Here is a 25,878-nt window from a genome sequence, read left to right as displayed (position 1 = left end):
GCAAGGGGTCGTACGAATAAGATGAACAAAAAAAAAACAAACAAAAAGATACTTCTTCCTCCTCCACAGGGAGAAGGACAACAGCATTGGCATCCATACGCCCAAGTGAACGAGGGAGGGCTATCAATGATACCAATGCTAAAGGGAAGAGCGACTTGGTGGGGGTCGGCACTAGTATGGCGGCGAAGGTAGTTGCGCTGGCAACGGCGAACACTGACGCGCCTGCTGATGCTGAGCGCCCGTCTGACGCCGGTGTGGCGACTGTTCTCCCCACGGCTGTGACAGGGGTCCCACGATCTGGTCACACTGAGCCAAAGGAGAAAGGAGCCATAAGGAAGACATCATCCGGGGGTACGCCCGCGAGGGCAACTACGGGTCGGACCCCTTCTCAAGAAGAGTCTCACAAGGGATTGTTCCACAGGAACAAGGGAAGGGCTGCAAAAGTCCTGTCAAGGTATGAGGGCGTTCCGCTGGAAACGCTGTCAGAGAACGCCAGGAACTCGGTGGACGCGAGCTCTACTGCCGAATTTTCGGGGTTCTCTGCCAACAAGCGCAACCCCATATAACCGTCAAAGGTCCGATGAGGATATTAAACCACCGCGGAAAAGGCACCAGAATCACCTCGCGGTAGCCAAACCCAGCTTTGCCGACGTAGCCAAGGGCGGGATCCTTATAGGAATCCTGGACCGAGGGAATGACCGTGGTGCAATCCCTAAAGACCAGTGGCCGTACGTCCGGAATGAAATCGGTAACGCCGTTCTCGACGTGCTGATTGAGTCTCCGGGTAGTCCGCCGCGAAGTTCTGATGCAGGATTGTACCAGGGCCAAATCAAGGTACTCGCTTGCGAGGACGCAAGGTATGTTGTGCTGTACAAGGCAGCAGCCGCAAAGCTGGGACAAGTCTACCCCGGGGCGATTATCGAGGTCGTCGACTGGAAGGACACTCCGGCTCGGCCAAGGGCCAGGGCATGGGTTCCAGCAGTTCCAGCAGAACCTGAGAGAATTCTCAGAATGCTGCAACTGATGAACCCGGTTCTCCCAAAGCAGGACTGGAGTGTCATCCAAGTCGAGGACGCTGTAGGACCTAGGAGACAGGTCGTGTTAGCCCTGAATAAGGAAGCTCTCGAGCCCCTTAGACGGAGCAAAGGAAGAGTGTTTTACGGCCTCGGCGAGGTCGTAATTCACGTATACCGTGGGGACGCACAGCGCGCATCCCTTTCGAGTGCCTCTTTGAACACGGACATTGAGGCACCCGAAGTGGAAGCGGAAATCTCCGACGCCGAAAGCCTGGTTTCCGCCACGTCAAATTGCGCAGGGGCTCTGGGCAATTTGTCGAGGGAGGATGTTCTGCTGGATAGCGACGGGGAGGATCCCAACATCACGGTGGTGGAGGCAGAGGAGTCTGAGCAAGCTCATGCTGAGGTTGCTCCAGATAAACCTGCACAAAAGTAAGGCAGCCTCGGCTGCCCTCATCAGTCGCCTTTCTAAAGGCGACGTCGAAGTGGTCCTTATCCAAGAACCCTGGGTGAACAACTCAAGGATTTGCGGATTGGGTGCCATTGGGTTTAAGCTCATCCGAGCTGCAGATGAAGGTAAAGTGAGAACATGCATTTTAGTAAAGTCTGAGCTAAATATCTTTCTCTTACCCAATTATAGCAATGGTGACGTTACAGCGGCCAGCTTGGCAAGCGGAGGCACCCAATTAACGCTAGCCTCCGTTTATATGCCGTACGACGCAGAGGAACCTCCTCCGCAAAAGACGGTAAAGGATCTGGTGGCCGACTCAAGCAAAGGCCATCTGTTAATCGGGACAGACGCAAACGCCCACCACGTGCAGTGGGGTAGTTCCGACATAAACACTCGTGGTGAGTCACTTTTTGAGTACCTTTTAACAACTAACCTTGTAGTTTTCAATGTAGGTAATGAACCAACTTTTATTACTAAAAACCGTAGAGAAGTTATTGACCTCACTATTTGTAGCGAAAGCGTTTATGGGTGGGTTAAAAAATGGCGTGTTCTTGAGGAACATTCCTTTTCAGACCACCGGTATATTGAAGTAATATTAGAGTTCTTCGTCGATCAGTCCATTGCGAGACGTAACCCACGTAATACAAACTGGGAACTACATAATGAGCAGTTAGCAAGAGAACTACCAGAACTGCCCCCACAAAGCCCCTCATCAACGATGGAGCTAGAGGGTCTGGTAGAAACCTTCACATCGGCATTCTCAAATGCCTTAGAACAGGCGTGTCCATTGCCAAAACCACGTGGTAAGCGTAAACCTCACTGGTGGTCCTATGATCTGGACTTACTTCGTAAATCCTGTAGAGAACAGTTTAATAAAGCCTAATTCTTTGATAACGGGTCACAATGGCTACAATACAAGGACAAACTAAGGACCTACAAAAAAGTCCTGAGACAAGCGAAGAGAACTTCATGGGGAAATTTCTGCACTGGAGTCGAAAGTGTCGTTGACACATCCAGGCTACGGTGCGTGCTTTCTAAGACGCAAACAGCTATTAGCTTTCTGCGGAGACCGAATGGTACCTGGACCAGCACAGAAGGGGAAACTCTAGAGCTGCTCCTGGACACACATTTTCTGGGAAATATGAGCAACGCACCGGAAGTACCTGCAGCAAACCAAGCTGTGAATATACCCATCACTGAGGAGAGGGTGAGGTGGGCAGTCAAAAGTTTTAAACCTTTTAATGCTGCTGGACCAGACGGGATTGTACCTGCTCAACTTATCTAATCTTTGGAGTTATCAGCCAACTGGCTGCGGCACATATATACCGCTTGTTTGGCTATGAACTATATTCCGTGTGCATGGAGGAGTGCCACGGTCATATTCATTCCTAGAGAGAATAGTTAGCGATTTCTCACTACAAGCATTGATAGGAATCTCATTTCGGGCTATCAACACGCGTACACCAAAGGTAAATCTGCGGAGACTGCGCTACATAGCCTAGTCTCTACTACAGAAACATCCTTGTTCTTGTGACCTTCCTAGACATTGAAGGAGCATTCAACAATATAAGTCCAGACCCCGTTAACAATGCTTTAACTGATCTGGACGTAAATAGACCCCTAGTGAGACTGATTGATCAACTGCTCAGGGGAAGGAAAGTACTTTCCTCACTGGGGAAGGTTGATATAACACGATTTGTCGCAAGGGGCACGCCCCAGGGTGGTGTCCTTTCCTCTTTACTATGGAACCTAACGGTAAACTCGCTATTAAGAGATACTAGTTGGGGGAGCGGGAAGGTCGTGGCATATGCTGATGACCTAGCGATTGTCTACAGAGGCAAGTTCCCTCAAACTTTATGCGACTTGATGCAGGTAGCATTGCGAGAGGTTTCCTTGTGGGCTTCCCGATGTGGACTCAGCGTCAACTCCGATAAAGTAGAGCTTGTCTTATATACCAAGCGATACAAAATTCCATCGTTGAACCTACCAGAACTAAATGGGGTGCGCCTAAGCCTGGCAGATAAAGCCAAATTTCTAGGCGTATTTTTAGACAAAAAGCTGAACTGGAAGGACAACGTTATCCAGCGACAAAAGAAAGCGTACATTGCATTATATACGTGTAAAAGAGCCATTGTCAAAAAATGGGGACTTACCCCCAACATATGCAGATGGATTTATACCGCGATTATCAGACCCATACTGCTGTATGGGGTAGTCGTATGGTGGCCAGCCATGAGCAAGGCGTCAAACCTAAAATTGTTGGGTAAGGTCCACAGATCCAGCATGATAAGCATAAGCGGGGCTCTAAGAACAACGCCTAGCGAAGCTCTTCAGGTCATTCTTGACATCCTTCCATTGGATCTGGCTGGTCATCGAGCAGCGGCAACGTCAGCCCTTCGTCTAAGGGAGTTGTCGTGTTGTAACAACAAGACCACAGGACACTCAAGTATACTAAACAAATACAGTTTTCTCCCTCCTAGCACTGATCGCTGTGCGACCACAACAGTTGCGCAAACCAACTTTAAGATAAACATACCCAGCAGGGATGACTGGACGGAGTCTGATAAGTGCCTTGCTATGAGCAGTAGCATTTCCATATACACGGACGGCTCCAAGCTAAACGGTAGAGTTGGAGGTGGAGTATACTCAAGGGACCTTGACCTCCAGCTCTCGTTCAGACTACCCGACCACTGCAGTGTATTCAGAAGTTGCAGCCATAATGAAAGCCGCAGCTAGGATAGGGGCATACAATGTCGGCAAAGACATTTTTATCTTCAGCGACAGCCAAGCTGCCATAAAATCTCTGGGCTCCCACTCGTTCAATTCTGAACTAGCACTAAACTGTCGCCGATCTCTTCAAGAGATGGCTCAACAGAACCGTGTACACCTCACATGGGTCCCTGGACATAAGGATATCGAGGGAAACTGCATTGCAGATGAACTCGCTAGGCAGGGTACAACCAAGCAGGTTCTTCCTGGACAAGAACGCTTAGGTATGCGCCTGTCCACATTCATGCTTATGCTAAAAGAGCACATCTACCGTCAAGCCGACGAAAGATGGCTACAAACACCGGGGTGTCGAACATCGAAAGAAACCTGGTCTAAATGGGATCCTAAAAGGTCCCGACACGTGTACAACCTAAGAAGAGATACAATTTCCACACTTGTGGGGGAGCTAAGGGGTCATTGCCTCATAAGTAGGCATGCAGAAAGGCTAGGAGCGCCTTACCGTCGTTGCTGTAGGAGTTGTAGAGAGGATGAGGAGGAGGAAACGGTGGTTCACCTCATTTGCAACTGCCCAGAACTAAGCGGAGCACGGCAGCGCTTTCTGGGAGCTCCATTTCTTGATAATATGAGTCAGGTTATGGAGCATGACGTCAAGGACCTGGTAGCTTTCATCAGGTCCTCTAAATGGTTCGAAGAGGAAAGGTAACGGTGTTTTTCGTGGTATCACAACGGGCCTAGTACTACTGGCCTAAGTGTGCCCTCGGGCAGCTACCTTAACCTAACATATTAAAGATAAAACATATCGAATTTTAATTACGAATAATTTGCAGCAAATCCATGCTCCATAAAAGCTCATAATTTAAAAAGGCATGTGTGCTGAAGTACGGGTTTCGAAGGGTCCTTAAATTATCCCGGAAGGGTCCCAAAATAGTCTCGAAAAAGTCCCGAAATGACACCAACGGGATCCCGGACGGATCCCGGAAACAATCCAGAAATGTTTCCGGAAGGGTCCCCAAATGATCCCGAAAGACCCGAAATTACCCAGACAGGATCGTAACTCATAAGTTACTCATGGTTGACGGTATCGAATGCTTTGCTGAAGTCCCTGTAAATGATCTGTTTGCTTGTTCATTAAAAATCCTTCCATAACTATAGAGGTGAATACAAGCAAATTTGTATTGGTTGAGCTTTGACGAATGAAACCGTGTTGGCATGGAGATAAAAGGGAAGAAAGTTTAGCAATACCCCTGTAGCTCTCAACTTTTCTCCTACTTCCTTTTTTATGCAGGGGAATAAAAAAAGACTGTTTCCAAAAATGCGGGAATGACCCAGATACCAGAGATAGCTCAAATAATTTTAAAATAGGCTCATACCTGTTTTCAGCTTAGTACTGAAGCACACAACTCGGAACACCAACTGGTCCCTGAGAAAAAGTGGGCTTCAAATATTGAAGACTGTGAAGAACAATATCAATATCAATAGTGGGATTCGAGCTATCTAAGCGATACGGGTATTGACCGGAATGAAAACCGCTGGAGGAATAGGTGGACTTAAAGAACTCGGAAAATAGTTCCGAAACATCGTCATCAGTGGAAGCTTTTTTACATCCAAAGTTAAATGAGGAAGGATACCCAGAAGTTTTCCGCTTTGAATTTACGAAACTGTAAAACTTTTTTTGATTTTTAAAAAATTTAGCTTTACAGCAACTTAAGTAATCTTTAGGACAAGGCTGATTAAGACAATGAAAGTTAGAGCGAGCTATTAGATATTTAGAGAGGTCTGCAGATGTTCCAGATTTCTCGAATCTCTTATAAAGCCTAGATTTAATGTTATTAAGTCTTTAAAGGTGGGATTTGAGTAAGGGTAGTACCCATCGAGCCATCCACAAATACTAAATCCAGCATTTTATTTCTACTATTTGGAACAATGTTTATCTGTAAAAGAGATGAGTCTAACAGGCAATTGAGAAACTCATGTTGCACAGTGGGAGCTAAAAAGTTTGAATCACTTATATTAACCCAACTAACTGTTCGCAAATTAAAGTCACCAACAACAACAAGTCGATCGTAATCTCGTAACTGCGAATGAAAATCGCAGATGGCCGAGCTATGACTGGCATAAACATCCATATCCGAACGAGGTACGAACAGCACAGCAAACAATTACGTTATAGGTACCGAATGAAAACCTAACTGCTATGAATTCGATATGAGAGATATTGTCCGGCGAAATAAACTCAGAAGATGAGTTAGAATCAACAGCAATAAGGACACCTCCCGCTCTAGAAATGCGCTCACGCCGATAAGCATATTTATTTGAAAAAACCTCAGAATTGTAATTATCAGGCTTTAGCTAGGTCTCCGTAAAAGCTACAACTTGTGCAGAAAAGTTGAAAGAATTAAAGGAAGAATGGAACAAGCTTTTATAGTAAACCACGAACATTTTGGTAATTAATGAGAAGACAGGACAGATCAGCAATTACATTTGTGTTGATATTACTGTGTTCGTCATAGCGTTTTTTGAATTTAATAAAACAGGTTCAGCCCTAAACTTTCTTGTTTACAAGTGAACCACAGTATGCTTAGGCCAAAAAGAGGAATCAAGTAACTTAACTGAAAGAGATACTTTAAATGAGGAGATGTGTTTCTCATATTTAAAGTTAAATTTATACACATTGATATTACTAGTGGGTGCAACACCAAGTTTTAGCGAGGCATATAATCGGGACTCAAATACAGCCCTACGAGGTGGCATGGCAGTGACCTGCAAAGGAGTAGCGGATAGTGCACCAGAGAGCTAGGAAGTTGAGGCCGTTGTGGGACAGTTGACAGAAAACGCGTTGTTTGACCTAGGTTATCGAATCAGTCAATGAAGTATGATTATTTGCAGGTAAACTTGTATCGCTAGCAACAAACCGTGGTTTATCAGTATCGGTAACTGTTATTGCTGGAGCTAAAGATACAAGTGGAGGTGTAGGAAGAATTGGAGAGCCCAGCGAAATCAACATTGGTGACGTAGAACAGACAGCGCAAAGGTACCACTATTAGTTGGTACATCATTAACTTTGCCAGAGATCGTCTCGGTAGAAGTCTCGATAGAGCGTTGTGGAGATTCTTGTGCTACATTGTTCATAACGTTATTTGGAGTCCATACTTCCAAATTCACTCTCACAAAATAGAAAGGGTGCAAAAAAATTTTACCAAGTTTGCTTTATGTAAACTTAATTGGCCTGACGGTGTGCCTAATTATCTGGGAAGGCGTAAACTGTTAGGATTGACAAGCTTATCAGACAGAAGGAGCTACTTTTCAATAATGTTCATATATAACATCATCAATGGTAAAGTAAATTGTACTCAAATCTATGAGTCAATAAATTTTAACCATACAGCACGTGAACTTAGACAGGTGAGACCTTTCACTGTTCCTGCGCATAAATCTACCTACGCATATAATGAGCCAATATCGAGATAAATTCGATTATGCAAAACATATTCGGATGCTATTGATTTTAATTTGAGTATAAATACCTTCAAACTAAATTTATTTAAATTATTCATTTAATCAAGTAGTCTGTAAGATTATCCGTAGCCGAAGAAATAAACAAATAAAAATAAATAACGTCTTTAGCAAGCCTGTTCGTATGGGTCAACGCTGTTGAAGGGACAGTGTTAGGAGGACAGCTTTGCCCCTGACTCGAAGACAAGTTGGAATCATTGTTGGTCATACATTTCTTTTCTTCCAATTTTCCTGGATATTAGGTCAACAAACTGACCACCTACGTGAGAGAAACCGGCACAGATAACATGAGCCATATTATCACAGAGCCAACAACAAACATAAGTGTCACCAGGGAAATTTTATTTTGATTGGTGCACTTCTTGACACAGCAATCCAGCATAATTTGAAAGTTAAACAAAGTTAAATAACCCCAAAAGAAAAATAGGCAAGAGAAACTATTAACAGAGGATAAATTGAACAACTGTTCAAACTATATGAGCGAGAGTTATTTTGGAGCACTGGATGTAAATCGCAAAACAGCGAGTAGCTAGCAGCGAACACAACAGAAAGCAAAAACGGCATACAATGACTTGCTAACATCAGATACCAAAAAAAATGTATGCAGTTATCACAAAGTTTTGCGAAAATCTATGATCACACACACTGAATGTTTAAATCGCACAAAAAACCACTATGTATATTGCACTGTGTAAAGATTTAATACGTAATTAAACTTATAAATTAAAATAAATGTAAGGCGCGATAACCTCCGAAGAGATCTAAGGCCGAGCTTCTCTTCCAATTTGCGTCGTGCTCCTCTTGATTTTCCCTACAAATTGGCCGGACGGGATCTACATGATTTTATGCCGACTCCGAACGGCATCTGCAAGGCAGATGAGTTTTCACTGAGAGCTTTTCATGGCAGAAATACACCCGGAGCGCTTGCCAAACGCTGCCGAGGGGCGACCCCGCTTAGAAAAATTTTCTTCTAATTGAAAAACCTTATTTCTAAAATTTTTGATGTTGCTTTGCCCGGGGTTTGAACCCAGGGCATCCGTTGTGGTAGGCGGAGCACCCTACCATCACACCACGGTGGCCGCCATAAATTGGTTTATATTATATTAATGAATATTTATAAAAGATAAAACTTGTTTACAAAGGAAAAACAATAATAATTCGAGGAGCGATCAAAAACACGTCCGCGCATGGCAAGGTTACCAGACTAGTCACTTCTCCCTGGGCTTTGTTATACTCGCCAGTGACCGTACGCAACCCTGCCCCAGGTAATGGCTTTACTATCCTGCTGACCACGTCAGATCGGATTAAGGAATGAGATGCGCCCGTATCTTAAGTCAGTACACGTTCATTGCCATCCACAGTTCCTCTGACGGTAAGACTGCTCGATTTCCTTCCGATTTGCTATACAGATATCACAGGACATTCAATAGCTGGAGCTAGCTCTCGATCTTTACATCTGACTCGCTCTTGCTCATCTCCTCCAGCTTTGTTCTTAAGACCACCCATGCTGTTGAAATCACTATGATCGAGATCGCAATGACGTGCAATGTGACCTGGCTTCCCGCATTTGAAGCATTTGATAACTATTTCACTCCGCTTTTGCGATCCTTTCAGTGCCTCCAATATTGTGTTTACCCAGTCTGGTCTTTCTATCTCCACACGGCTGGCTTACACAGAAGCGATGCTGTTTCCTGAATCGGAGCATGTGATACCGTTTCTGTGAAACTAGGTTTTGGGTTTGCGTATGTCGCTCGCTTCGTTTCGATATCTCGTATTCCCTTGATAAAGATCTGGATTTTTACCCTTTTGGTGTATTCCACGGTTGCGTCCGCATTCGCTAAATGTGCCAGTTTTTCAACATCCGACGCAAACACTTGCGAAGTCTCATTAGCTTTTTGGTAACGGTTTTGCAATTCTATGTGATATATTTGTTGCCTATGCTCGCTTCCGTAACGTCTCTCGACAGCGGCCATCAATGCATCATAACTCTTCCGTTCGTACTCTGGAATAGTCCGTAAGATTTCTGCAGCTGGTCCTTTCAATGGCACGAATAGTGCAGCCACTTCATCTTCAGCATTCCTGTTGTTCACTGTTGCGGTCTTCTCAAAATGGAGCTTAAATACCTGGAAAGGAACAGAACCGTCAAAGGATGGTGTTTTCCCATTTGGATTATTCGCTGAAACTGCTGGGCGATTAAGTTGAAATTCCTGTATACGACCTCTCAATGTTCTAATATTTTCGCATCCTGCGCCTCCAACTTCGAGGAAATATGCCCTTCTTGCTTTTCCAGTTGCGCAGAGATCTGCGATGATATCTGTGCTTTAATTTGCGTCGACATTTCGGATATTCGTGCCCCCTGTGCTTCAATCTTGGATGTAATCTCTGCCGACATTTCTGAAATATGCGTTTCTTGTGATTCAATCTTTGATGTGTCTCCTGCGATTCGAGTTGGGACGTTTAATTTGTCTCCTGCGATTCCAGTTGGGATGACATTTTCGACGACATTTCTGAAATGCGTGCCTCCTATGCTTCCATCTTGGATGCTTGTGCAGATATTGCAGCCAATATCATGTTTAAATCTGTGCTCGTGCCTGTCTGCGATGTTTCGTATTTCTCTTCCATTTTTGTTGTTGTCTCATGCCCACCAGGATGATAGTATGTCTCGTCCACATTAATTCCTTGCGACTCCATTACCTCTCGTAGCCGTGCTTGAAGATCGATCTTATTGCCGGTTGTATTCAACCCACGTGCTTCCAACTCCTTTTTCAGTTGCTGAATCTTCAATTCATTCAATTTGGCCATATCCTTGTTGTCCTCTGGAATTTTTTCAAGAATTCCTCTTCTGACACCAACTGTAACGAATGTTGAGAAATTCCGCTTTTTCCAACCCTTCTGCTAACGTTCGAATAGCCAAACTGTCGAATAAATAACTTCAATATTCAATAAAGCGAAATGGTTTTTATTAGACTAATTTGACACAATAACACTTATGCATCACAACCAAATAGCGTGCTTAAATCAAAACTGATTAGTCATGCCTCAGCTTGCGCTGCCTTTATACCCTCGGTTTCCTCGTTCACCCATTTCTCCTAAAGTCTAGTAATTTCTATCAAGAAGATCAGTCTAGTAATTTCCTGAACTTCATGCTTGATTACCAACCATATACATGTAGTTTGTAGCTATATGCGTGTTTATATGTGAGTACTACGTCGGCTGATGATGACATGCGTTTGTGAGTATCTCTCCGCTGCCTTGTATGCATGTGTGTAAATGATGATTGATTTGTTTGCGTACATACGAGTGGCTACTTAGTATCAACTTAGTGATGATAGTATCGCTTAGTGATGCTAATATTCGTCATAAACCATTTAATTTTCATGAAAGCTATAAAAATATGTAGATACTATGTGTGAGGATAGTATTGAGCTATTGTTAAAGTTTTTTAGTCAAAATTCAACAAGACTATGGCCCGGTTTCACCAACTCGACTTAACTTAGTTAAGTCATATTTTTTAATTTTTCTGTTTCACCACCAATGCTTAACTAAGTCGCAAATTAGCCTACCTGTCAGCTGGCTTATTCTCGACTTTCAACAGTGTTGCTGTAGTACAAATTTTGAGTCGAATTAAATGGCACTATTTATACTTATTTCATTATGCAAATATAGCAACCCCGCTATTGTTGACATCTGCAATTTCTTTGAAGTGGCTTATTTTATTTGTATTATCGGTGGAAAATTTATAAAAAATTTAATGGATCTTCGAGATTCTGGCGAAAGCGATTGCGACTTTGAAGCTCTGCAGGTAATCGTGCTGCGGCGAAAAAGAAAAATTAAAGAGCGTCCTGACTTTTTTCTACATTATGACGATGTTGACTTTCGCGAACGATTTCGTATGTGCAAAGATGCTGCTTGGTTTGTTTTTTTCTTTAATAAAAGACAAAATTTATCTTGGAGCACGGTAAGTTTACATCATATTTTATAAATGTTGCCCTAAATTACTTCTTCGTTTACAGCAACAACGCAATGCAGCCACATCAAATGTTTTTCATCGCACTCCGGTTCTATGCTTCAGGATCTTTTCAGCAAATTGTGGCAGACCTTTCCGGAGTTTCAAAAGCAAGGGCCTCACGTGCAATTACGCTAGTTTCCTACCATCTAGCATCCTTGCGACCAGATTTTGTAAAATTTTCTCAAACGGAACAGGAGCGCTTGGAAACACAGGCTGCTTTTAAAGAAAAGGCAAATTTTCCGCGTGTAATTGGGGAAATGGACTGCACCCATGTTAAAATCAATTCCCCAGGTGAATATGCGTCAATAGTAATTGCAAAACAATATCTCTATATTAATTTATAAACGCTTCCCAAGGCAGCCGGTTCTGTCCGGCTGTCATTTCAGTGTAATCCCATTTAATCTGTTGCGTCCCTCCCACAAATTGTCATCCTCCCAGCAGATCCTTGCAGCGGAGTAAAAATCTAGTTGAGGGGTCGACTGCTAATACGCTACCAAAAATATCGAGAGAGGTATCAAAAGATGCGTATTAATCTCGAAAATAATAATCCGAAGGCGGAAAATAAAAATGTTATCTCAGTTCGCAGATAGTTGAAGTTGGCGATTTTCATGTGGTTGTAATGTTGTCGTACCCACAAAAAAAATTGTGAACATAAGTGTTTTGCGCAGACGATAACCACGGACAATAACCACGCCCACTTGTTCAAAATTGAAAATTTATAAAAATGGAAAAAATGAGATAATTCAATAACAAGGTAGTGAAATTTGCTAGGTGGATTTGTTTTATGACGCAAAACATAAATTCTCAAAAAGATTGGTATATGGGCATGGCAAAACCCACATTTAGAAGAAGAAAATTTGGAAGTTTAAAAAGCCGTAAATCAAAAGCCGTTAATGATATTATATTTGCTTTGCAAATGAACAAAAGTGCCTGAAAGCCACTCCTACTTCAGCGTTTCAATTGCACAGCTGGGTATGTAATGTTTGGTTTCACCCGAACTGAGACCTTCTTACTTGTTTTTTAGTTTTGATTTTGCTCTGAAAAGTGTTAACACTGCACTAAATTTTTTTGTGTGAAGTTATCATAAATAATAGCTTAAGAGAAAAGTTAATAATTAATAATTATTTCAACTGAAATGTTTTTTTCCGTTTTTCACAACAAAAAGTGAAACTGTATCCTATAGAAGACTCAAGTTTTTAGTTGCAGAGGGGTCATCTTTTGCATCGTGCTCCTTTTTAGTTTTTCCTAAAAATTGGCGGGACGGGACCCACTTGTTTTATGCCGACCCCGAACGGCATCTGCAAGGCAGATGAGTTTTCACTGAGAGCTTTTCATGGCAGAAATACACTCGGATTTTCATGTGGTTGTTGTAATGTTGTTGTACCCACAAAAAAAATTGTGAACATAAGTGTTTTGCGCGGATATAGTTTTGGTCTCCAAACCGGTGTTGGACCCGCCCAGGGTAATTTTTTATAAGCGCGGGCGTAGGCCGCCAATGCATAGGTGTTCTGCGCAAAAATACGATGGATCTCACCCCCGGTTTCGGAGGGAACAGCGGGTCATTTTTCGGTTTTTCGTTAATATTTTTTGACCTAGTTAAAATTTTTATTTTCCTTCGAATTATTAATACTGATGTCAAGACGCGTCGTTTGACACCTCTTTCGATATTTTTGGACGCGTATTAGCAGTCGACCCCTCATATAGATTGTTACCTGCATCGGGACTGCGCCATACTCTCCTGCTCCGGGAAGGTATCGAATCCTAAGGGCGCCCCGTAGTCTACGCATCAGCGCCCCTCACTACCTTCCAGCAGCTCTGCTGCTCAACAAGCGACGCCCCACGGCGCCACCAGCTCATACGGCCGCTTCCACTCATGCAATGCCGAGCATCAGCACCCGCCCCGTCTTCTGCTCCTCTCTTGGAACCAACGCCTTTAACAACCCTCTCATTAGGGTCCACCCCTGTTGAAACAGCAAGTTTCCTTGGACTCCCGTTAGAGGACATTGATGACAATTTGTGATCGGTCGCACCTATTGGATGGGGCGAAGCACTGCTACAACAACAACATTAATTTATATACAGGTGGTGATGATGGTGAAGTCTTTCGAAATAGAAAAGGGTTTTTTTCTTTCAATGTGCAGACAATATGCGACAGCAAAATGAATATATTGGATATTGTAGCTCGATGGCCAGGATCTGTGCATGATTCAAGAATTTTTCGGAATTCGCGCATTTCCTATCGGCTTGAAAATAGGGAGTTCCAGAATGGCCTAATTGTTGCTGATAGTGGCTATGAAAACTCGAGCGTCGTGTGGACACCTCTTTCAAATTGTACAAATAGAGCAGAAAATTTGTATAATGAGTCGCATATCAGAACACGTAATTGCGTCGAGCGCTCATATGGTGTGTGGAAACGTAGATTTCCTGTGCTATCAATGGGAATTCGAATGAAAGTCACTAGAGTTCCTTACACTTTTGTAGGAACAGCAGTATTGCATAATGTTTGCATTCGCTTTAATGATAAATCCGCACCACAACTTTCACCTGAAGTTAACGATGCTGTAATTAATGTTTTAACAGTCCCGCCAAATCGCTCAAATGAAGGGCGATCTCGAAATGACCATACCAGAAGAACAATAATTGATACATATTTTGCTCGGCTATAACTTCACAATAATAAGGCAATATTAAAGTATATTTTGCTTGCCTAGCATATTCATATATCCTTTAATGCGAAACAAAATTTTTAATACATATTTTCAATGGTAGTCACCCATGGTCATGAGCGAACATATTTAGTGGAAGAGAAAATTCTGCATCCAAATGTAACCCGTCAGGGTGATATCGATATTTTGCAGCATAATGCTTACCGAACCAAATTTAGTACTACGCACCAACATTTCAAAAACTAAAAAACTTCCAGCAACCGATTGATAACAACACTATATTCGATGGCATTGCGGCCAATCACAAACAGCAGCAGCTCGATAATGAAAACACCCTTAAAGTCAATAAAAGCCTTTGATATTCCTAAAGGAGAACGTAAGTAGAAATACATTTCTGTATTTTCTTTTTAAAATAAATTGTATTATTTCTTCACAGATCCATTCTATTAAAGCTAACTGGAAAACACCAACGCTACCACGTGAACTCAGTTCTTTCATGGCAGATACATATGTCTACTAAAAGCTACTAAAAGCGACTAAAGCACGTACTGACATAACACCAGATCCAAATTTGCGTATCGATCAAGTCGGTGTGCCACGTTCAATTGCACAAAATTTAACATTTTCAGAATTGGTTACACCATTCAATATCGATCGCATGCAAGAGTTAGTAAATATCCTTTCGCAACATCAAAAAATTTTAGAAATAAGATTTTTCAATTAGAAGAAAATTTTTCTAAGCGGGGTCGCCCCTCGGCAGTGTCTGGCAAGCGCTCCGATTGTATTTCTGCCATGAAAAGCTCTCAGTGAAAACTCATCTGCCTTGCAGATGCCGTTCGGAGTCGGCATAAAACATGTAGGTCCCGTCCGGCCAATTTGTAGGGAAAAATCAAGAGGAGCACGACGCAAATTGGAAGAGAAGCTCGGCCTTAGATCTCTTCGGAGGTTATCGCGCCTTACATTTATTTTTTTTTAAATATATTTTACGTGATTATGGTAAGCGTATAGATTTGCGTTTCCATCCTTAACCTTCAGATTTGCATTTACAATGTGGCTATAAAGTCGAAAGACATTTACGCGATGATGATTTAGTTATTTTCAATCGTCAACCTAAACTATATAAAATGAGTATGATGGGACATCGTATCAAAGTGCTGCCTTGGTCAACATTCCGTATGAATTTGTCATGCACATCACCATATAATGCTGATCTTGATGGTGATGAATATACATATAAATTAAAATTGCTGGCCGTTTCTACGGTAATATTCAGGCTATTATTAACAATTGGTTGTTATTGGAAGGTCACAGTATCGACATTGGTGATACAATTGGTGATCCTCAAACTTATAATGCAGATGGCAATTAAGAAAGCCAAAGATGATATCATTAACGGTATACAACACGGAGTTGGACCAACACCTGGTGCGTTATCTCACGTGCAATACATTTTCTTTTTATCTCTTAAACTTATTTTTCACTTACAGGTAATACTTTGCGTCAAACTTTCGAAAATCAAGTCAATCGTATACCAAAATATGCTCGTGACAAAACTGGTGGTTCTCCTAAGAAATCGCCTACCGTGTATAATAATTTAAAGGCTGTGGTGGTGTCGGATTCTAAAGGTTCCAATATTAATATCTCACAGGTTATTGCTTGTGTGGGTCAATAGAACGTTGAGGGTAAACGTATACCATATGGTTTTCGTAAACGTACTTTGTCACATTCCATTACGATTACGGTCCTGAGTCACATGGTTTCGTAGAAAATTCATTACCTTGCCGGTTTGACGCCATCAGAATTCTATTTTCACGCTATGGGTGGTCGTGGAGGTCTTATCGATACTGCTGTAAAAACTGCTGAAACTGGTTAAACGTCGTTTAATTAAGGCTATGGAGTCTGTTATGGTTAACTATGATGGCACAGTACGTAACTCTGTAGGTCAACTGATTCAGTTGCGTTATGGCGAAGATGGTTTGGCTGGTGAAACAATAGAATTTCAAAAACTACTACCGTTAAGCTATCGAATAAAGCATTAGAAAAAAGATTCAAATTTGATTGGTCAAATGAACGTTATATGCGTAAAGTTTTTACAGATGATGTTGTAAAAGAGTTGAGCGAAAGCGGTAATGCATTGCCCGAATTGGAAATTGAATGGGATCAATTGTGTCGCGATTGTGAAGCGCTGCGTGAAATTTTCCCCAATAGGGATTCGAAGGTAAAACACATTGTTTACTTTTTAATTAAGCAAAAACTTATGTTATAACTTATTTTAATTGAGTAGGTCGTATTACCGTGTAATTTGCAACGCATGATTTGGAATGTACCGAATATCTTGCATATTAACAAACGCATGCCAACCGATCTGTCGCCTTTGTGCGTTATTAATGGCGTGAATGATTTATTACAACGTTGTGTTATTGTGGTCGGTAATGATCGTTTGGCAAAACAGGCTAATGAGAATGCTACGCTACTGTTTCAATGTTTGGTACGTTCGACGCTCTGCACGAAATATGTAGCAGAAGAGTTTCGTTTATCGACTGAAGCGTTTGAACGGTTGATTGGAGAGATTGAAACACGTTTTCAGCAAGCACAAGAGAATCCTGGTGAAATGGTGGGCGCTTTAGCTGCACATAGTTTGGGTGAACCTGCTACACAAGTGCGTAATTATGGTGTGTTGATAAATATTTGTCTTACTTATTATACTCAGTTGAGCAGAGCTCACAGAGTATATTAAGTTTGATTGGATAACGGTTGGTTGTACATATATAAAGGAATCGAGATAGATATAGACTTCCATATATCAAAATAATCAGGATCGAAAAAAAATTTGATTGAGCCATGTCCGTCCGTCCGTCCGTTAACACGATAACTTGAGTAAATTTTGAGCTATCTTGATGAAATTTGGTATGTAGGTTCCTGAGCACTCATCTCAGATCGCTATTTAAAATGAACGATATCGGACTATAACCACGCCCACTTTTTCGATATCGAAAATTTCGAAAAACCGAAAAAGTGCGATAATTCATTACAAAAGACCGATAAAGCGACGAAACTTGGTAGATGAGTTGAACTTATGACGCAAAATATAAAATTAGTAAAATTTTGGACAATGGGCGTGGCACCGCCCACTTTTTAAAGAAGGTAATTTAAAACTTTTGCAAGCTGTAATTTGGCAGTCGTTGAAGATATCATGATGAAATTTGGCAGGAACGTTACTCTTATTACTGCATGTACGCTTAATAAAAATTAGCAAAATCGGAGAAGGACCACGCCCACTTTTAAAAAAAAATTTTTTTAAAGTAAAATTTTAACAAAAAATTTAATATCTTTACAGTATATAAGTAAATTATGTCAAGATTCAATTCCAGTAATAATATGGTGCAACAAAATACAAAAATAAAAGAAAATTTAAAAATGGGCGTGGCTCCGCCCTTTTTCATTTAATTTGTCTAGGATACTTTTAATGCCATAAATCGAACAAAAATTAACCAATCCTTTTGAAATTTAGTAGGGCATAGATTTTATGGTGCTAACTGTTTTCTGTGAAAATGGGCGAAATCGGTTGATGCCACGCCCAGTTTTTATACACAGTCGTCCGTCTGTCCTTCCGCATGGCCGTTAACACGATAACTTGAGCAAAAATCGATATATCTTTACTAAACTCAGTTCACGTACTTATCTGAACCCACTTTACCTTGGTATGAAAAATGAACGAAATCCGACTATGACCACGCCCACTTTTTCGATATCGAAAATTGCGAAAAATGAAAAAAATGCCATAATTCTATACCAAATACGAAAAAAGGGATGAAACATGGTAAGGTAATTGGATTGTTTTATTGACGCGAAATATAACTTTAGAAAAAACTTTATAAAATGGTTGTGACACCTACCATATTAAGTAGAAGAAAATGAAAAAGTTCTGCAGGGCGAAATAAAACACCCTTAAAATCTTGCCAGGTATTACATATATAAATAAATTAGCGGTATCCAACCGATAATGTTCTGGGTCACCCTAGTCCACATTTTGGTGGATATCTGGAAAACGCCTTCACATATACAACTACCACCACTCCCTTTTAAAACTCTCATTAATACCTTTAATTTGATACCCAAATCGTACAAACTCATTCTAGAGTCACCCCTGGTCCACCTTTATGGCGATATCTCGAAAAGGCGTCCACCTATAGAACTAAGCCCCACACCCTTTTAAAATACTCATTAACACCTTTCTTTTGATACCCATATTGTACAAACAAATTCTAGGGTCACCCCTGCTCCACCTATATGGCGATATCTCGAAACGGCGTCCATCTATGGAACTAAGGAATACTCCCTTTTAAAATACTCATTATCACCTTTCTTTTGATGCCCATATTGTACAAACAAATTATAGGGTCACCCCTGGTCCACCTTTATGGCGATATCTCGAAAATGCGACCACCTATACAACAACCACCACTCCCTTTTAAAACCCTCATTAATACCTTTAATTTGATACCCATATCGTACAAACACATTCTAGAGTCACCCCTGGTCCACCTTTGTGGCGATATTCCGAAAAGGTGTCCACCTATAGAACTAAGCCCCACACCCTTTTAAAATACTCATTAACACATTTCTTTTGATACCCATATTGTACAAACAAATTCTAGGGTCACCCCTGGTCCACCTTTATGGCGATATCTCGAAACGGCGTCCACCTATGGAACTAAGGATTACTCCCTTTTAAAATACTCATTAATACCTTTCTTTTGATACCCATATCGTACAAACAAATTCTAGGGTCACCCCTGGTCCACCTTTATGGCGATATCTCGAAACGGCGTCCACCTATGGAACTGAGGATTACTCCCTTTTAAAATACTCATTAATACCTTTAATTTGATATCCATATCGTACAAACGCATTCTAGAGTCACCCCTGGTCCACATTTATGGCGATATTTCGAAAAGGCGACCACCTACAGAACTAAGGCCCACTCCCTTTTAAAATACTCATTAACACCATTCGTTTGATGCCCATATTGTACAAACAAATTCTAGGGTCACCCCTGGTCCACCTTTATGGCGATATCTCGAAACGGCGTCCACCTATGGAACTAAGGATTACTCCCTTTTAAAATACTCATTAACACCTTTCATTTGATACCCATATCGTACAAACGCATTCTAGAGTCACCCCTGGTCCACCTTTATGACGATATCTCGAAACGGCGTCCACCTATAGAACTAAGGCCCACTCCCTTTTAAAATACTCATTAACACCTTTCGTTTGATGCCCATATTGTGCAAACGCATTCTAGAGTCACCCCTGGTCCATCTTTACGGCGATATTTCGAAAAGGCGTCCATCTATAGAACTTAGGTCCACGCCCTTTTAAAATACTCATTAATACCTTTCATTTGATACCCATATCGTACAAACGCATTCTAGGGTCAACCCTGATCCACCTTTATGGCTATATCCCTAAATGGCGTCCACCTATAGAACTATGGCCCACTCCCTCATAAAATACTCTTTAATGCCTTTCATTTGATACACATGTCATACAAACACATTCCAAGGTTTCCCTCGGTTCATTTTCCTACATGGTTATTTTCCCTTATGTTGTCACCATAGCTCTCAACTGAGTATGTAATGTTCGGTTACACCCGAACTTAACCTTCCTTACTTGTTTTTTATTTGTATTGTAGATGACACTCAACACTTTCCATTTTGCTGGTGTATCATCGATGAACGTAACATTTCAAAATAAACTAAAGGCTTCCTCACTAACTGTTTTCTTCAGAGGCGGTGCTGCACGATATGCTGAGAAAGCAAAGAATGTGCTGTGCCGTTTAAACACACCACATTGCGTAAAGTAACAGCTAATACGGCCATTTACTATGATCCCGATCCACAGCGAACTGCGATTTCAGAGGATCAAGAATTCGTGATTGTTTACTATGAAATGCCCGATTTTGACCCAACACGCATTTCACCATGGCTATTACGTATTGAATTGGATCGTAAACGTACATATAGCTGTTAAGAAATTAACCAAGGAACAAATTGCTGAAAGGATTAATGCTGTTTTTGGTGACTGATTTGAATTGTATTTTGTATTTCCAATGACGATAGTGCATATAAATTAGTACTTCGCATACGTATTATTTATTTATTTATTTACAGTCTTGTATACTTAGTTTCTTAAATTACATCTATGAGATCTCTTTATGTTATTGCTAATTGATTTTTGTTTTTACATCATTAAATTATCTAAAAGGCATTTTTTTTGATTTTTTAAATTGATTTGATATTTGAAGTTAATTATTTTGTTAAGTTATGACGGGTCGTCTCCAATAGTTGTCCATGTCGTTGGACTTTTAATATAAAGGTAAAATAGTTAAACTACTCTATCTCATTTTATGCTTTAAAGTTTCGAACTTTAAGTTTTAACTGTGATCTTTAATGATATCACAACGAACCTTTCATGATTTCCAAGTGAGCTTTTCCTACATTGAGCATCTGCAACCTAACTAAACTTAATTCACCAATTTAAAACAAAAAAGCAAGTATAATTAACGTGATGGCGCGACTTTTACGCGTTATTTAATTTTTTAAGTTCTAATTTAACTTTTTCTAATTTAAAATTTAATATCTCTCTTTGCCATTTAACATGGACAACATCCTCTCCTCCACACCTGACAAAGTCTGCGGTGTAGCAGGAACACCGCCAGTTCCATAAACCGCCCTACGCTCTTCAGCTGCCTTATTTTTTGCAGCAAATTTTATATTTTTATATTTTTTTTTTAGTTCTTTGCTTTCACGATAAATTTCGTTACTTGCGTTGAACTCCTGCGCAATTTTCTCCCAAGCATCGTCTTTATATTTCACGCTGATGCAATCGGTTTTCTTTCCTTCGATTATTCCCGCATATTTACCACAAATTTCCAATAATCTGTTGGTTTCAGATGCATTAAAAGTGCATTTCCGCGACATATTGCAATTTTATTTTTAAAGAAATTAAAAAATTACCAAAACCAACTGACACCGTAACTGACAATACTTCAAATTCAGTGGGTGGAGTGTAATTAAAACGTAGCCAAAAATACTACTATGTATAAAACAGCTGATAGGGTTGTTATATGTCAAATGGTTTTAGTAACTAAGTTGGTGAAACCGAAAAAAAACTAAGCCGCAAATCTGGGCTAACTTAAGTTGCAACTAATTTTTAGCCTTAGTCGAGTTGGTGAAATCGGCCCTATGTCTGTATTAAAGGAAGAATTGCCTTCTATTTTTTGGTCCATTTATATAAAGGTGGTCCTTAAAATATTTTTATCATCTTTTTATTATCAATTTTTTAGTACTGTCTACAAAAAGGCAATTGCAACCTTGATTAGTAATTTAATTTCATAAGTGGAAATTTTTATTTTTATTTATTTGTTCAAAATAGCAAGATTTAATAGAATTAGTGGAATTTTCGCTGACAACACTGGCGAAAACAATAGAATCCACCTCGCAAAATAAGAAGAGAATTTGACCTCGTTTGTCAGCTACTTAATTTGCACAGCTGAAAATCGTGGTGAAATTCGCATACGCCTGAAAGTCTAAAAGGAGGCTAGCCATGAAGGTATGGCTTAATCTTCTAAATAGTTCGACTTGTGCGTTACGTAGCTCAAATTTTTTGATCAAACATTGCACTGTCACCGAGTTTTAAACTATATTTCAGGTTTCAAGTGTCTAGATATCCAGGAAGTTAATTAAAAACCAATTGCAAGATTCCCAATTTAAAACTAGTTTTCTCAATATCTCGATCCATGCGCCACCTGGCGGATTTTTTTTGATAAAATATTGCATTGTCACCGGGTTCTGACTTACGGCCAAAGTTTCATGTCTCTAGCTCATCGGGAAGTTACTCGAAAATCTATCGCAAGATTCCCCCCTTTTTTAAAACATTTGCAGTTATCTTGACTAGCGCACCACCTAGCGGAACTTTGTTTTCTATAAGTTGTATTGTCACCAGGCTTCTAACTAAGCTCCAAGTTTCAAGTCTCTAGGTAACCGCGAAGTTAGTTAAAAATGGATTGAAAGGTTCCCAAATTAAAATTTGTTTTCTTACTATCTCGATCCGCGTGCCACCTAGCGAATTTTTTTTTTTTTTTGATCAAATGTTGCATTGTCACCGGGTTCTAACTCTAGGCCCAAGTTTCAAGTCTCTAGCTCATGGGCAAGTTACTCAAAAATCGATCGCAATATTCCTTTCGTTTTTCAGGGATTCGTAGTTATCTCAATTAGCACGCCACCTAGCGGAACTTTGTTTTCTATAAATTGTATTGTCACCTGCGATTCCAGTTGGGATGACATTTGCGACGACATTTCTGAAATGCGTGCCTCCTGTGCTTCCATCTTGGATGCTACTGTCGATGTTTGTGCAGATATTGCAGCCAATATCATGTTCAAGTCTGTGCTCGTGCCTGTCTGCGATGTTTCGTATTTCTCTTCCATTTTTGTTGTTGTCTCATACCCACCAGGATGATAGACATACTCGTCCACATTAATTCCTTGCGACTCCATTACCTCTCGTAGCCGTGCTTGAAGTTCGATCTTATTGCTGGTTGTATTCAACCCACGTGCTTCCAACTCCTTTTTCAGTTGCTGAATCTTCAATTCATTCAATTTGGCCATATCCTTGTTGTCCTCTGGAATTTTTTCAAGAATTCCTCTTCTGACACCAACTGTAACGAATGTTGAGAAATTCCGCTTTTTCCAACCCTTCTGCTAACGTTCGAATAGCTAAACTGTCGAATAAATAACTCCAATATTCAATAAAGCGAAATGGTTTTTATTAGACTAATTTGACACAATAACACTTATGCATCACAACCAAATAGCGTGCTTAAATCAAAACTGATTAGTCATGCCTCAGCTTGCGCTGCCTTTATACTCTCGGTTTCCTCGTTCACCCATTTCTCCTAAAGTCTAGTAATTTCTATCAAGAAGATCAGTCTAGTAATTTCCTGAACTTCATGCTTGATTACCAACCATATACATGTAGTTTGTAGCTATATGCGTGTTTATATGTGAGTACTACGTCGGCTGATGATGACATGCGTTTGTGAGTATCTCTCCGCTGCCTTGTATGCATGTGTGTAAATGATGATTGGTTTGTTTGCGTACATACGAGTGGCTACTTAGTATCAACTTAGTGATGATAGTATCGCTTAGTGATGCTAATATTCGTCATAAACCATTTAATTTTCATGAAAGCTATAAAAATATGTAGATACTATGTGTGAGGATAGTATTGAGCTATTGTTAAAGTTTTTTAGTCAAAATTCAACAAGACTATGGCCCGGTTTCACCAACTCGACTTAACTTAGTTAAGTCATATTTTTTAATTTTTCTGTTTCACCACCAATGCTTAACTAAGTCGCAAATTAGCCTACCTGTCAGCTGGCTTATTCTCGACTTTCAACAGTGTTGCTGTAGTACAAATTTTGAGTCGAATTAAATGGCACTATTTATACTTATTTCATTATGCAAATATAGCAACCCCGCTATTGTTGACATCTGCAATTTCTTTGAAGTGGCTTATTTTATTTGTATTATCGGTGGAAAATTTATAAAAAATTTAATGGATCTTCGAGATTCTGGCGAAAGCGATTGCGACTTTGAAGCTCTGCAGGTAATCGTGCTGCGGCGAAAAAGAAAAATTAAAGAGCGTCCTGACTTTTTTCTACATTATGACGATGTTGACTTTCGCGAACGATTTCGAATGTGCAAAGATGCTGCTTGGTTTGTTTTTTTCTTTAATAAAAGACAAAATTTATCTTGGAGCACGGTAAGTTTACATCATATTTTATAAATGTTGCCCTAAATTACTTCTTCGTTTACAGCAACAGCGCAATGCAGCCACATCAAATGTTTTTCATCGCACTCCGGTTCTATGCTTCAGGATCTTTTCAGCAAATTGTGGCAGACCTTTCCGGAGTTTCAAAAGCAAGTGCCTCACGTGCAATTACGCTAGTTTCCTACCATCTAGCATCCTTGCGACCAAATTTTGTAAAATTTTCTCAAACGCAACAGGAGCGCTTGGAAACACAGGCTGCTTTTAAAGAAAAGGCAAATTTTCCGCGTGTAATTGGGGAAATGGACTGCACCCATGTTAAAATCAATTCCCCAGGTGAATATGCATCAATAGTAATTGCAAAACAATATCTCTATATTAATTTATAAACGCTTCCCAAGGCAGCCGGTTCTGTCCGGCTGTCATTTCAGTGTAATCCCATTTAATCTGTTGCGTCCCTCCCACAAATTGTCATCCTCCCAGCAGATCCTTGCAGCGGAGTAAAAATCTAGTTGAGGGGTCGACTGCTAATACGCTACCAAAAATATCGAGAGAGGTATCAAAAGATGCGTATTAATCTCGAAAATAATAATCCGAAGGCGGAAAATAAAAATGTTATCTCAGTTCGCAGATAGTTGAAGTTGGCGATTTTCATGTGGTTGTTGTAATGTTGTCGTACCCACAAAAAAAATTGTGAACATAAGTGTTTTGCGCAGACGATAACCACGGACAATAACCACGCCCACTTGTTCAAAATTGAAAATTTATAAACATGGAAAAAATGAGATAATTCAATAACAAGGTAGTGAAATTTGCTAGGTGGATTTGTTTTATGACGCAAAACATAAATTCTCAAAAAGATTGGTATATGGGCATGGCAAAACCCACATTTAGAAGAAGAAAATTTGGAAGTTTAAAAAGCCGTAAATCAAAAGCCGTTAATGAACAAAAGTGCCTGAAAGCCACTCCTACTTCAGCGTTTCAATTGCACAGCTGGGTATGTAATGTTTGGTTTCACCCGAACTGAGACCTTCTTACTTGTTTTTTAGTTTTGATTTTGCTCTGAAAAGTGTTAACACTGCACTAAATTTTTTTGTGTGAAGTTATCATAAATAATAGCTTAAGAGAAAAGTTAATAATTAATAATTATTTCAACTGAAATGTTTTTTTCCGTTTTTCACAACAAAAAGTGAAACTGTATCCTATAGAAGACTCAAGTTTTTAGTTGCAGAGGGGTCATCTTTTGCATCGTGCTCCTTTTTAGTTTTTCCTAAAAATTGGCGTGACGGGACCCACTTGTTTTATGCCGACCCCGAACGGCATCTGCAAGGCAGATGAGTTTTCACTGAGAGCTTTTCATGGCAGAAATACACTCGGATTTTCATGTGGTTGTTGTAATGTTGTTGTACCCACAAAAAAAATTGTGAACATAAGTGTTTTGCGCGGATATAGTTTTGGTCTCCAAACCGGTGTTGGACCCGCCCAGGGTAATTTTTTATAAGCGCGGCCGTAGGCCGCCAATGCATAGGTGTTCTGCGCAAAAATACGATGGATCTCACCCCCGGTTTCGGAGGGAACAGCGGGTCATTTTTCGGTTTTTCGTTAATATTTTTTGACCGAATTAAAATTTTTATTTTCCTTCGAATTATTAATACTGAT

The 25,878-nt window shown here is 40.5% G+C and overlaps 1 protein-coding gene and 1 pseudogene across 1 annotated transcript in view; both read left to right on the top strand.

The window, feature by feature from the left end:
• The window catches only part of LOC137235482 (calcium-dependent secretion activator-like), a 3,515,579-nt gene that overhangs the window by 2,536,619 nt on the left and 953,082 nt on the right, over window positions 1-25,878 (top strand). The window lies entirely within an intron of this gene.
• On the top strand, window positions 15,629-20,583 carry LOC137234552 (DNA-directed RNA polymerase II subunit RPB1-like; annotated as a pseudogene).

This window comes from Eurosta solidaginis, chromosome X (genome assembly GCF_040869045.1).
Source record: "Eurosta solidaginis isolate ZX-2024a chromosome X, ASM4086904v1, whole genome shotgun sequence".
In the NCBI taxonomy this organism is placed as follows: Eukaryota; Metazoa; Arthropoda; class Insecta; order Diptera; family Tephritidae; genus Eurosta; species Eurosta solidaginis.
Note: the sequence above shows the minus strand (reverse complement) of the source record. Positions and strands in the feature narration are given on the sequence as shown.